The sequence below is a fragment of the Gracilinanus agilis genome, chromosome X, assembly GCF_016433145.1.
Source record: "Gracilinanus agilis isolate LMUSP501 chromosome X, AgileGrace, whole genome shotgun sequence".
Taxonomy (NCBI): Eukaryota; Metazoa; Chordata; class Mammalia; order Didelphimorphia; family Didelphidae; genus Gracilinanus; species Gracilinanus agilis.
This window is the reverse complement of record NC_058136.1, coordinates 81,282,488-81,294,253: the sequence shown is the minus strand read 5'-3', so window position 1 is coordinate 81,294,253 and position 11,766 is coordinate 81,282,488. Positions and strand designations below refer to the sequence as shown.

The 11,766-nt window shown below is 37.9% G+C and overlaps 1 pseudogene; it reads right to left on the bottom strand.

The window, feature by feature from the left end:
* Positions 1-316: 316 nt before the first annotated feature.
* The window catches only part of LOC123253821, a 92,949-nt pseudogene continuing 81,499 nt past the window's right edge, over positions 317-11,766 (bottom strand).

Genomic DNA, 11,766 nt, shown 5'->3' with positions numbered 1-11,766 from the left:
TGAAAATCTAGGTTAGGATGTGTTGACTTGGAAATAACACAGAAATTACCAACTATTCAAGAAAACCCACTCTAATCAGGAATAGGGACATACTTCAAATATTTAACCATTACATAGAGCCAAAGGTTAAAACACCATTTGAAACCAAAGGCTCTAGGAATCTGGGAACCATATCCCATGAGGAAAGCACTGTGCTAAGTACCAACTGCCCTGGGAGAAGATACACATCTCAGTGTCAGCTCCACCCAGAGAAAACACACTAGCTGCTTTCTCCCAAGAGTAAAGGGAATTGGGAGTACTTACATCTTCTGGATAATTAGGTATCACAAACAGTTTGGTAAACCACTTTGCAGCCAATAGCTAGTTTATAAAGAAACATATTACAAAGAACCATATTTTTAGAAACTATCTTTTCCAAGTAGGAAGAAACAGGCTACTGTTCCAATCCAATGCTTACAACACTTTTACTTAGCTTTGTATTGTTTCTCTGAGGCTTATTCTTGTCTCTGACTCAGAGAAGGTTTACTTGACTACACAGGTTTTGAAGAAAAGGAAGCAGCTCAGAACTAGGTGTATTTGAGGTATCATTTGCTTTCTTTTGCAACCAAGAGGATATTAAAAATTTAAGATCATTTTCAGGAAGAATCTTGTTTTGATGTATTACTTTATTCTCTTCAGGATATTGAATATTTCCTATACTTTCTCCAGCAGAAAGTTCTGTGTTTTTGTCCATATAAGCTTTTATATCTTCTGTGACTGCTCCAGTTGACAATAGAAAAAGTTGAAGTGGATGACTTATTTAATACTCCTGAAGTTGTTGACTTGTGCAACCCATCAAACATATGTTTATTTCCAAAAACAGCTCGGTCTTTCTTTCCCAAGATATACTGAAGTTGTTCTCCAAAAGGAATACAAATTCACTGTTGAAATCCAACCATGTTCATCATGGTTTGAACCCTGTCTAGATTTATCCTTGATCCTAGAGCTGGAAAGCTTGTTGAACAATTTGCAGAAACTGTCTTTACTTGTACTATAATTTTACTCACAAATATATTTTGTTTATCACCAAAAGAGAGTACCTTATTTTAGAAGAGTCTGCAGTACATTCTAATCTTAGGTATTTCTTATACAAAATAATCTCATTTTCATTGTTATTCTGGACAGTACAAACATACTGCCTGGGCACTGTTATAAAGAAGGGCATTTATTATAACATCCAGCTGAGTGGCACGACCCGGGTGTCCCTGCATCAGCCACCAAGGGAACCCAGACACAATTTCCTCAGATTAATAACCACAATATAATAACTAGCCTATTAGGAGTATAAAGATACCATCTATCTCTTATTTTATAACACTATACTAGTGGGGGACCTCAATCTCCCTGTATAAGAACTAGATAAATCAAACCAAAATTAAATAAGAAAAGAGATGTGAGAGGTGAATGGAATCCTAGAGAAATTTGTTAATAGATAAATGAAGAAAAATAAATGGGGACAAAAAGAAATACACCTTCTTTTCAGCAGCACATGGAACTTTCACAAAGACAGATCATGTTCTAGGGCATAGAAACATAGGAAACAAATGTAAAAAAGCAGAAATAATAAATGCAACCTTATCAGATCATAATGTAATAAAAATAGTTATTAGTAAGAATACATAGAGACACAAATGAAAAACTAATTGGAAATAAATAATATGATTCTCCAAAATAAGTTAGTGAAAGAACAAATTATAGAAACAATTAATACTTTCATTGAAGACAATAACAATGATGTGACTTCTTACCAAATCCCATGAGATGCAGCCAAAGAAGTTCTAAGGGGAAAATTTATATCACTGAATGGATATATTAACAAATTAGGGAGGGCAGAGATTAATTAATTGTGCATGCAACTTAAAAAAAAAAACAAACTAGAAAATGAACAAATTAAACATCCCCAGATGAAAACTAAATTAGAAATTCTTAAAATTGAAGGAGAAATTGAGGCAATCATTTAAAAAGTATTTTGCCCAATTATAGGGCAATAAATATAGCAATTTAGGTGATATGGATGAATATTTAGAAAAATATAAATTGTCTAGATTCATAGCAGAAGAAATAGAATACTTAAATAATACAATATCAGAAAAAGAATTTGAACAAGCCATCAAAGTAATCCCTAAGAAAAAATCGCTAAGGCCTAATGGATTCACAAGTGAATTATATCAGATATTCTAAGAACAACTAATCCCAGTACTATACAAATTATTTGATATAATAAGCAAAGAAGGAGTTCTACCAAATTCCTTTTATGACACAAGTATGTTATTGATTCCAAAGCCAGATAGATCAAAAACAGAGATATAATACTACAGACCAATCTCCCTAATGAATATAGATGCAAAAATCTTAAATAGAATTCTAGCAAAAAGACCCAAGCAAGTGATCAAGAAGGTTATCCATCATGATCAGGTGGTATTTATACCAGGAATGCAAGGATGGTTCAACATTAGGAAAACCATCCACATAATTGACTATATCAACAAGTTAAAAAACAAAAATCAAATGTTTATCTCAATAGATGCTGAAAAAGCCTTAGAAAAAATACAACGCCCATTCCTATTGAAAACACCAGAAAGTATAGGAATAGAAGGACCTTTCCTAAAAAGAATAAACAGTACATGTTTAAAACCATCAACAAACATCATGTGCAACTGGGATAAATTGGAAGCCTTTCCAATAACATCAGGAGAGAAACAAGAATGCCCATTATCACCTCTATTATTTAACATTATACTAGAAACACTAGCAGTAGTAAATAGAGAAGAAAAAGAAATTGAAGGTATTAAAGTAGGGAAGGAGGAGACTAAGCTATCACTCTTTTCAAATGATATGATGGTCTACTTAAAAAATCCTAGACAATCAACTAAAAAGTTAATATAAATAATCAACAACTTTACCAAAGTTGCAGTATACAAAATAAACACACATGAATCATCAGCAGCAAGAGTTTGAAAGAGAAACATTTAAAATCACCCTAGAAAATATAAAATATTTATGCATCTATCTATCAAAACAAACACAGGAATTATACAACACAACTACAAAACACTTTCCAAACAATTAAATCAATATATAAACAATTAGGAAAACATTGATTGCTCATGGGTAGGATGAGGTAACATTATAAAAATGACCTTCTACAGTAATTAATTTACTTATTTAGTGCCATACTTATCAAACTACGAAAAATCTTTTTCACTGAATTAGAAAAAACTATAACAAAGTTCATTTGGAAGAACTAAAGACCAAGAATATCAAGGGAGATAATGAAAAAAAAGAAGGTGGCCTTGCAGTCCCAGATATTAAACTATAATATAAAACAGTGATTATCAAAACAATATGGTTCTGGCTAAGAGAGAGAAGGGAAGATCAGTGGAATAGATTTGGGTAAGAGACCTCAACAAGACAGTCTATGATAAACCTAAACAGCCCAATTTTGGGACAAAAATCCACTATTTGAAAAAAACTACTGGGAAAGTCATAAACCAATATGGGAGAGGTACTGTTTACATCAACATCTCACATGCTACACAAAGATAAATTCAGAGTAGGTGAATGAATTGAATATAAAGTAGGAGGCTCTAAGAAAATTAGGTGAACACAGAACAGTATATTTCTCAGGTCTCTGGGAAAGGAAAGGTTTAAAATCAAACAATAGTTATAAAAAATTTAAAAATAGTAAATAAATAATTTTGATTACATTAAATTAAAAAGGTTTTGTATGAACCAAAACAATGCAACCAAAATCAAAAGGGAAACAACAAACTGGGGAAAAATCTTTATAACAAAAAACTCTGACAAAGGTCTGATTACTCAAATATATGAGGAGCTAAATCAATTGTACAAAAAAATCAAACTATTCACCAATCTATAAATGGGCAAGGGACATGAATAATAAGCAATTTTCTGATAATGAAATCAAAACTATCAATAAGCACATGAGAAAGTGTTCTAAATCTCTAATAATTAGAGAAATGGTAATCAAAACAACTCTGAGGAATCACCTCACACCCAGCAGCTAAACTTAAATTACAGCAGGGGAGAGTAATGAATGGTGAAGGGGATGTGGCAAAATTGAGACATTAATGCACTGCTGCTGGAGTTGTGAATTGATCCAACAATTCTGGATGACAACATGGAACTGTGCCCCAAAAGTGCTAAAAGAATGCTTGCCCTTTCATCCAGCCATGCCATTGCTGGTTTGTACACCAAAGAGATGATAAGGAAAAAGACATGTACAAAATATTTATAGCCACACTTTTTGTGGTGGCAAAAAACTGGAAAATGAGGGGATGCCTATCAATTGGGGAATGGCTGAACAAATTGTGGTATATGCTGGTGATGGAATTGTGCTTAATGGAATAATAAATTTGAGGAATTCTATGTGAACTGAAATGACCTCCAGGAATTGATGCAATGTGAAAGGAGCAGAAACAAGAGAGCATGTAGACAGAGATGGATACACTGTGGTAAAATCAAATGTAGTGGATTTCTTTACTAGCAGCAAGGAAATGAGCCAGGGCAACTCTGAGGGACTTATGAGACAGAACACTACCCACATTCAGAGGACCAACTAGAGGAGTGCAAACATAGAAGAAAAACAATTGTTTTAATACATGGGTTGTTATGGACACAATTTGGATGTAGATTCTTAATGACCACCTTAGAACAATTGTCAATAATATGGAAAGATGTCTTGATCAATGACACATGAACAAACCAGTGGAAATGCGCGTTGGCTACTGTGGTTTGGGGGGTAGTGAGAGAGAGAGCAAAAACATGAATCATTTAACCATGGAAAAAATTACCTAAAAAAGAAAAAAAGAATTAAAAATTTAAGTAAAATAAAATAAAAGTTACATAAAGCTGAGTGGAGGCTAAATTGGCTCCTTTCCTCAGCGGACCTCCCCTCTGACACCCTCCCTAAAATTTTGGATGGGGTCTAAAGAGGACACACACCAGGACATTAGTTTTGTATTAGTCAGAGCTCCTCCAAGGCAGGATCCAATTATGCTCTTCCTCCTCCTCGGAGTTCTTACTTGACTCTGGTTTACTGTGAGCTTCAAGATGTTGGGATTTAAGATCTGCTTCTGTGAGGTCACTGGCTTTGTTACCAAACATTCCCTTGTTGCTGTGGCAATAGGGCCCAAACAAACCTCACTCTCAGCCAGGTGAAGCTTGCCCCCCTTGGCACTGTAATTTCCAAACTGGACATTGGTTAAGGTATTGAATTAAACCCAGGGGCAGCTGGGTAGCTCAGTGGAGTGAGAGTCAGGCCTAGAGACAGGAGGTCCTAGGTTCAAACTCGGCCTCAGCCACTTCCCAGCTGTGTGACCCTGGGCAAGTCACTTGACCCCCACTGCCCACCCTTACCAATCTTCCACCTATGAGACAATACATCAAAGTACAAGGGTTAAAAAAAAAGAAAAAGAAAAAAAAGAATGAATTAAACTCAGTTCCCTCTGTGACTGAAGAGAGAATCTTCTGTCCTCTTTGTCACCAGAGCTCCCTTCATCCCTAGTCTTCCAGCACAGGTTTGCCTTGAACACACTGTGTGTACCTTTGCTCATGCTGTCTCCCCAATCCATCTGTACCTCACCAAATCCTCCATGGAAGCCCATGTCCAATGTTACCTCCTCCAGGAAGGTCTCAGTAACTCCTACCCCTTGTCCATCAGGAAGATTCCTTTCCCTTTGAATATTAAATCACAGAGTTAAATGCTCCCAGTGAAAAAGGAGCTTCAAGACCACATATCCTTGTTTCAAAGAGGAAAAAATGAGGGTCCAAAAGGGGAAGAGCCTTAGGTTGAGGGGCTCCAGGCAGATAGGGGAAGTGCTCAGCAATTGGGTGGAAACAACCCTTGAAAATGTCATGTTATAAAAGGTCAAGATGAGGCTCTGGGTTCTGCTAGGTCCCAAAATGTTTCTCACCTGACCCTTTGAGTGTCTCCTCGAGGGAGGGCCTGTAAGAAAGTATTGAGGGTTTTGGCAGCCAGGTGTGGAGGCAGGAGATTCTGGGTTCCAATATGGCTTCAGACACTTCCCAGGCAAGTCTGTTATAACCCCAATTTCTTAGCCCTTACCCCTCTTCTTCTTTGGAACTACTCCACATTCTTGATTCTGAGACAGAAGATTACGGTTTCAAAAAAAAACAAAGAATGAGCTAACTGGCACATGGGACATGGAGTAGCTGCTGAAAGATGTTTTTCCCTTCTTCCCTATTCTACTCCTCCTAAGTTTTTAGTCTTCTTTTCACTGCATGATTCAATGAAAAATTCTCTTTTTGATGTTACTAACCATATTTTATTTATTTTTATTTTTATTATTTTTTTTCTTTTTTTAAAGGAGAAGGTTTTTTTTTTTAATTTTAAACCCTTAACTTCTGTGTATTGACTTATAGGTGGAAGAGTGGTAAGGGTAGGCAATGGGGGTCAAGTGACTTGCCCAGGGTCACACAACTGGGAAGTGTCTGAGTTCAGATTTGAACCTAGGACCTCCCGCCTCTAGGCCTGGCTCTCAATCCACTGAGCTACCCAGCTGCCCCCTATTTTTATTATTTTTAATTTTTATTTTCAGAAAATTTTTCTATGGTTACATGATTCATGTTCTTACTCTTCCTTCCACCTCCCCTACCCCCAACCCATTTGCCAATGCACATTTCCACTGGAATAAGCATATTTTAATTGTCACATCAATTGGCCTTTTCTCATTCCTCATCCTTCTTGACCTCTCATCCCTTTGACATTTTAAATCACCCACCTCTTTTTGATACACACTTCTGTCTCAATTTTCATGACACTTCTTTCTCCTGGTTCTCTTCTTACTTATTTGTCCATGTCTTCTCAAAGTATTCTTTGTAAGACCTTCATTGAGGTCAGCCTCAGTAACAATCAGTGTCCCACAGGGCTCTGTCTTGAACCTTCTACTCCTCTCCTTCTATAATATTTCCTACGATGATATCATCTACTCTCTTAGATTCAATTCACTTCTCTTTGCTAAGGATCCTCATATCTACTTATACTTATATAACCTCTCCAGTGACATCTAATATCAAACTTCCAAATGTCTTGGACATCTCAAAATGAATATCCTGGAGATAGCTGGATGGTGCACTGAAGAGAGCACTGAACTTGAATTCATGCTACTATTGAGTCCAAATGTGGTCTCATATATATGCTTTGAGATACAAAGCAGTTCACTTCAGCCCCTGACTACTTTATTTTCCTCATCTTTCATCAGGATAGAAATAGTATCTACCTAAAGAAAACAAAGGTATCATCACATGAATAAGTATGCTACATCACTCTTGATTACAGAAACCCTAATTGAACATCTGTAAAGTATCACCTCACAACTCTCAGATTAGCCAATATGACAGAAAACAAAAATGACAAATCTTTCACGGGGATGTGGGAAAATTGAGAAACTGATGCTTTGTTGCTGAGGTTGTTCTCTGGTGCAAGTATTATGGAGAACAATTTGAAACTATGTCCAAAGGGCTCTCAAACTGGGCATATCCTTTGTTGTAGAAATACCACTACTAGGTCTCTGTCTCAAAGAGATTTATTAAAAACGCAAAAGGACATATTTGTACAAAAACAATCATCCCCAGATTTTTATGGGAAGAAAGAATGGAAAATTATGAGGAATACCCATCAATTGGGGAAAAACCAAACAAGATGTGGCTCATGATTATGATGGAATATAATTGTGCTATAAGAAATTGAGTAGAATGATGTGAGAAAAATTTGGGCAGGCTTACCTGAACTGATATAAAGTGAATTGAGATGAATCAGAAGAAAATTTAACATAGTGACAGCAATATTTTTGTGATAAACAAGTATGAATGTCGTAGTTTTTCTCAGCAATGCAGTGGTCCAGGAGTCTCTCTGTGTCTCTATTTGTTTCAGTCTCTACATTGACATTCCTCTGAATCCATGTCTGCCATTCTCTCTCTCTCTCTCTTCCTCTCTCTGTATTTCCTTCCTATTTTTACCCTGTCCTTACGTCTGTCAAATCCCTATCATTGTCTTTCTCTCCCACTCCCTTTCTCCTCTCTGCCATTTCTCTTCCTCTCCCTGTCTCTCTGTCATTCTGCCTCTCTTCCTTCTTCCAAATGCCTCACATCTCACCTCTTTCATATCCTCTCTCACTCTCTCTGATATATATATATATATATATATATATATATATATATTTCATTTCTTTTCTTTCCAACTCTCCATTCTTCATTGCTTTCTGTCTATAGCTGCCTCACTTGGTCTCTCTCTCCCTATTCTGATGTCTTTCATTCTGTTTCTTCTGTCTCTCCCTAACTTTCTCTTTCTCTCTCACTGTATCTCTCTGACTTTCTTTTTCTCTTTGCCTCATTATCCTTCTCTGTGTGTCTCTTTATGTCTATTCTTCCCCTTCTTTCTCTCTCATTCCTTCTGTCTCCTTCACCTCTCAATTTGTCACTCTATCTCTCTTTCCGTCAGTTTCTCTGATTTTGTCTGCGTCTTTCTTTACATCTCTCCTTTGTCCGTGTCTCTCCTCTTGACTATCTCCCTCTCTGCACCTCTGTCTGTCTCCCTGTCTTTCCTATGAATATCATTCTATCTCTCTCTCCCCCCCTTTCTTTTTCTATGGCTCACATATCTCACTTTGTTCTCTTCCTCTCTGTCTCTTCCTGTACCTCCTCACTCTCCTTCTCTTGTTCTTTTGCCTTCCTCTCCCTCTATCATTATGTCTCTTGATCTGTGTCTCTCACTAACTCATCTATATGTGTCTTTGACTGTGTCTCATTCTCTCTATATATTTTTCTATCCTTTTCTGTGTCTCCATCCCTCTATGTCTCTTTCCCTCTTTCTTTATTTCTCTACCTCCCTCTCTGTGTGTTGTCTGTCTCCCTGGGCTTCATCTTTCTCTTTACATGCACACACACACACACACACACACACACACACACACACACACACACACACACACACACACACACGTCTCTGAATCTCACCTTCACTCTCCCTCTGACTCTGTCTGTTTCTCTCTCCATCTTTGTGATGTCTCAGTTTGTTTTTCTACATATCTCCCTGTTTTCTAAATCTCTAATTACTCTCTCTGCCTCTCTTTCTCTGACTTAGTTTGTGTCTCTCCCTCCTTCTCTCTCTATCTCTCTTTTCCTTTTGTCTCTGTCTGTCTTCTTTTACCTCTCTTTCTATCCCACAGTGCTCTGACCCTCTTTAGATCTCTCTATATATTTCTCTTGTCTCTCTGAATCTGTTTGCTTCTCTCTCTTGGTGCCTCACTCTCCTTTTCTCTCCCTCTTCCTCCCTCTCTATTTTTCTTTCTCTCCATCTATCTTTGTCTGTATCCGACTCAATGTCTGTCTCTGCCTCATTTAACTTTTATTTTTATTTTTCTTCTTCCTGCCTCGGATTTTTTGTCTCTCCCTCCCTCTCTTTCTCTTTCTCTCCATCTCTATGTCAGTGTGTATCTCTCTCTGACTCACTCTCTGATTTTTCCCCTATGTTCACCTCTTCTTCCTCTCCTTCTCTCTCTATCCAACATCTTGCTCTCTTCCTATTTCCCTGTCTCTGCCTCTCTCATTGGCTCTTTCTCTTTGTTTTTGCTGTAGGAAGGAAAATCATCTGTGAAGGTAATCATATTCATCTTGGGGAAGAGGGGCAATATTGTTTAAAGCAATCAATTGTATTAATGGGACTCTTTTCAGCATTTCCCATATCCAGGGAGACTCAGGTGATTTCTTTCCTTTTGCAGATCATTTAGGTGCAATTGATTTTCCCCTCTAACAGTATAAATTGAGTACAGGGTTCCTCATTAAACTTGACTGAGAAAAAATAGTGTTGGGAGAAAAAGAGAGATAAAGAGAAGTGAATGAAAGTGTAAGAAAAAAAGAGAAAGGAAGGGAGAGGAAGGAAATAAGAAAGAGACAGAGGGGGAAAGGAAGAAAGAATGAAGGGGGGGTGTAAAGAGAGGAGAGCAAGAGGGGAAAAGGGAAGGAAAGTTGTAGAGATAAGGAATCAGAGATGGAGTCAGAGAGAGATACAGACAGACTTAGAGACAGAGAGAAAGAGAAAGGGAGGGAGGAGAGACAGAAACACTCAGAGACAGAAAAGAGAGAAATAAGGGTAGAATGAGACAGAGACCATCAGGGAGTGGGAAACAGACAGAGATGGAGGAAAAGAGAAATGGAGAGAGGGAGACAAATACAGAGACATAGGAGAAATGGAGAGAGATCTAAAGATGGACAGAGAAGGAGTGCGAGAGAGAAAGAGAGGGAAAGGAAGACAGACAGAGTCAGAGACAGATGGAAAGGAGAGATAGACAGAAGAGGAAGGAGAGATACAGACCAAGTCAAAGAAAGGGAGGCAGAGAGAGTGATTAGAGATTTAAGAAACATAGGAAGAGATATAGAAAAACAAAGCCAGAGATCACAAAGATGGAGAGAGCAATAGAGAGGAAAAGAGGCAGAGAGAGAATGAAGGTGAGATGCAGCAATGTATGTGTATTTTTAAAGAGAAAGACAAAGTCCAAGGAGACAGATAAGACACAGAGAGGGAGGCAGAGAAATAGAGATAGAGGGAAAGAGACAGAGGGAAGGAGACACAGAAAAGGAGAGAAGAAGGTAGAAAATGAGACACAGTCAAAGAGACTTATAAATGAGTCAGTGAGGGATAGAGAGAGAGAAGAAGAAGATAAAAGAATGAGAGAAGGGGAGTGAGAGAGATATAGGGAGAAACAGAGAGAAGGAGAACAAAGTAAGAGATGTGAAAAAAGAAAAAGAAAGGGAGAGAGATATAGAATGACAGGCATTGGAAAGACAGGGACACAGACAGAGGTACAGAGATAGGGAGATAAGTAAGAGGAGAGTCATGGACAGAAGAGAGACATAAACAATGACTCAGACAAAATTAGAGAAACAGACAGAAAGAGAGATAGAGTGACAAAATTAGAGGCGAGGGAGACAGAAGGAATGAGAGGGAAAGAAGGGGAAGCATAAGGAGACACACAGAGAAAGATAATGAGGCAAAGAGAGAAAGAAAGAGTCAGAGAGTTACAGTGAGAGAGAGGAAGTGAGGGAGAGATGGAAGAAAAAGAAAGACATGGGAAGAGGGAGAGAGAGAGACTGAGAAATAGGAATAGATATAGCTAGAAAGTGATGGAGAACAGAGAGTAGGAAAGAAGAGAAATGAATAAATATATATGATGGAGTGAGTGAGAGAGGATGTAAAAGAGAAGAGATGTGAGAGACAGTTGGATGAAAGGAGAGAAGCAGAATGAGACTGAGACAGGAAGAGGAAGAGAAATGGTAGAGAGGAAAAACGGAGGGGGAAAAAGACAGCGATAGGGATTTTAGAGACCTAAGGAAAGAGAGGGCGAAAAATAGGAAGGAAACACAGAGAGAGGAAGAGAGAGTGAAAGCCAGAAACAGATTCATGGAAACATCAGTGTAGAGATTGAAACAATTGGAGACACAAACACTCACACAGAGAGAGTCTGAATGAGTCAGAGAGCAAAAGAGACAGAGAGATTGAGATGCCCAGAAAAGGGAAAGGAGATAGAGACCCAGAGAAATGGAGAGAGAAATCAAGAGACAGGGAATGAAAGAAGCACAGAAAGAGAAAGAGATCGTCGGAAGGAGAGTCAGAGAAAAGGAGAGAGAGAGAGAGAGAGAGAGAGAGAGAGAGAGAGAGAGAGAGAGAGAGAGAGAGAGAGAGAGAGA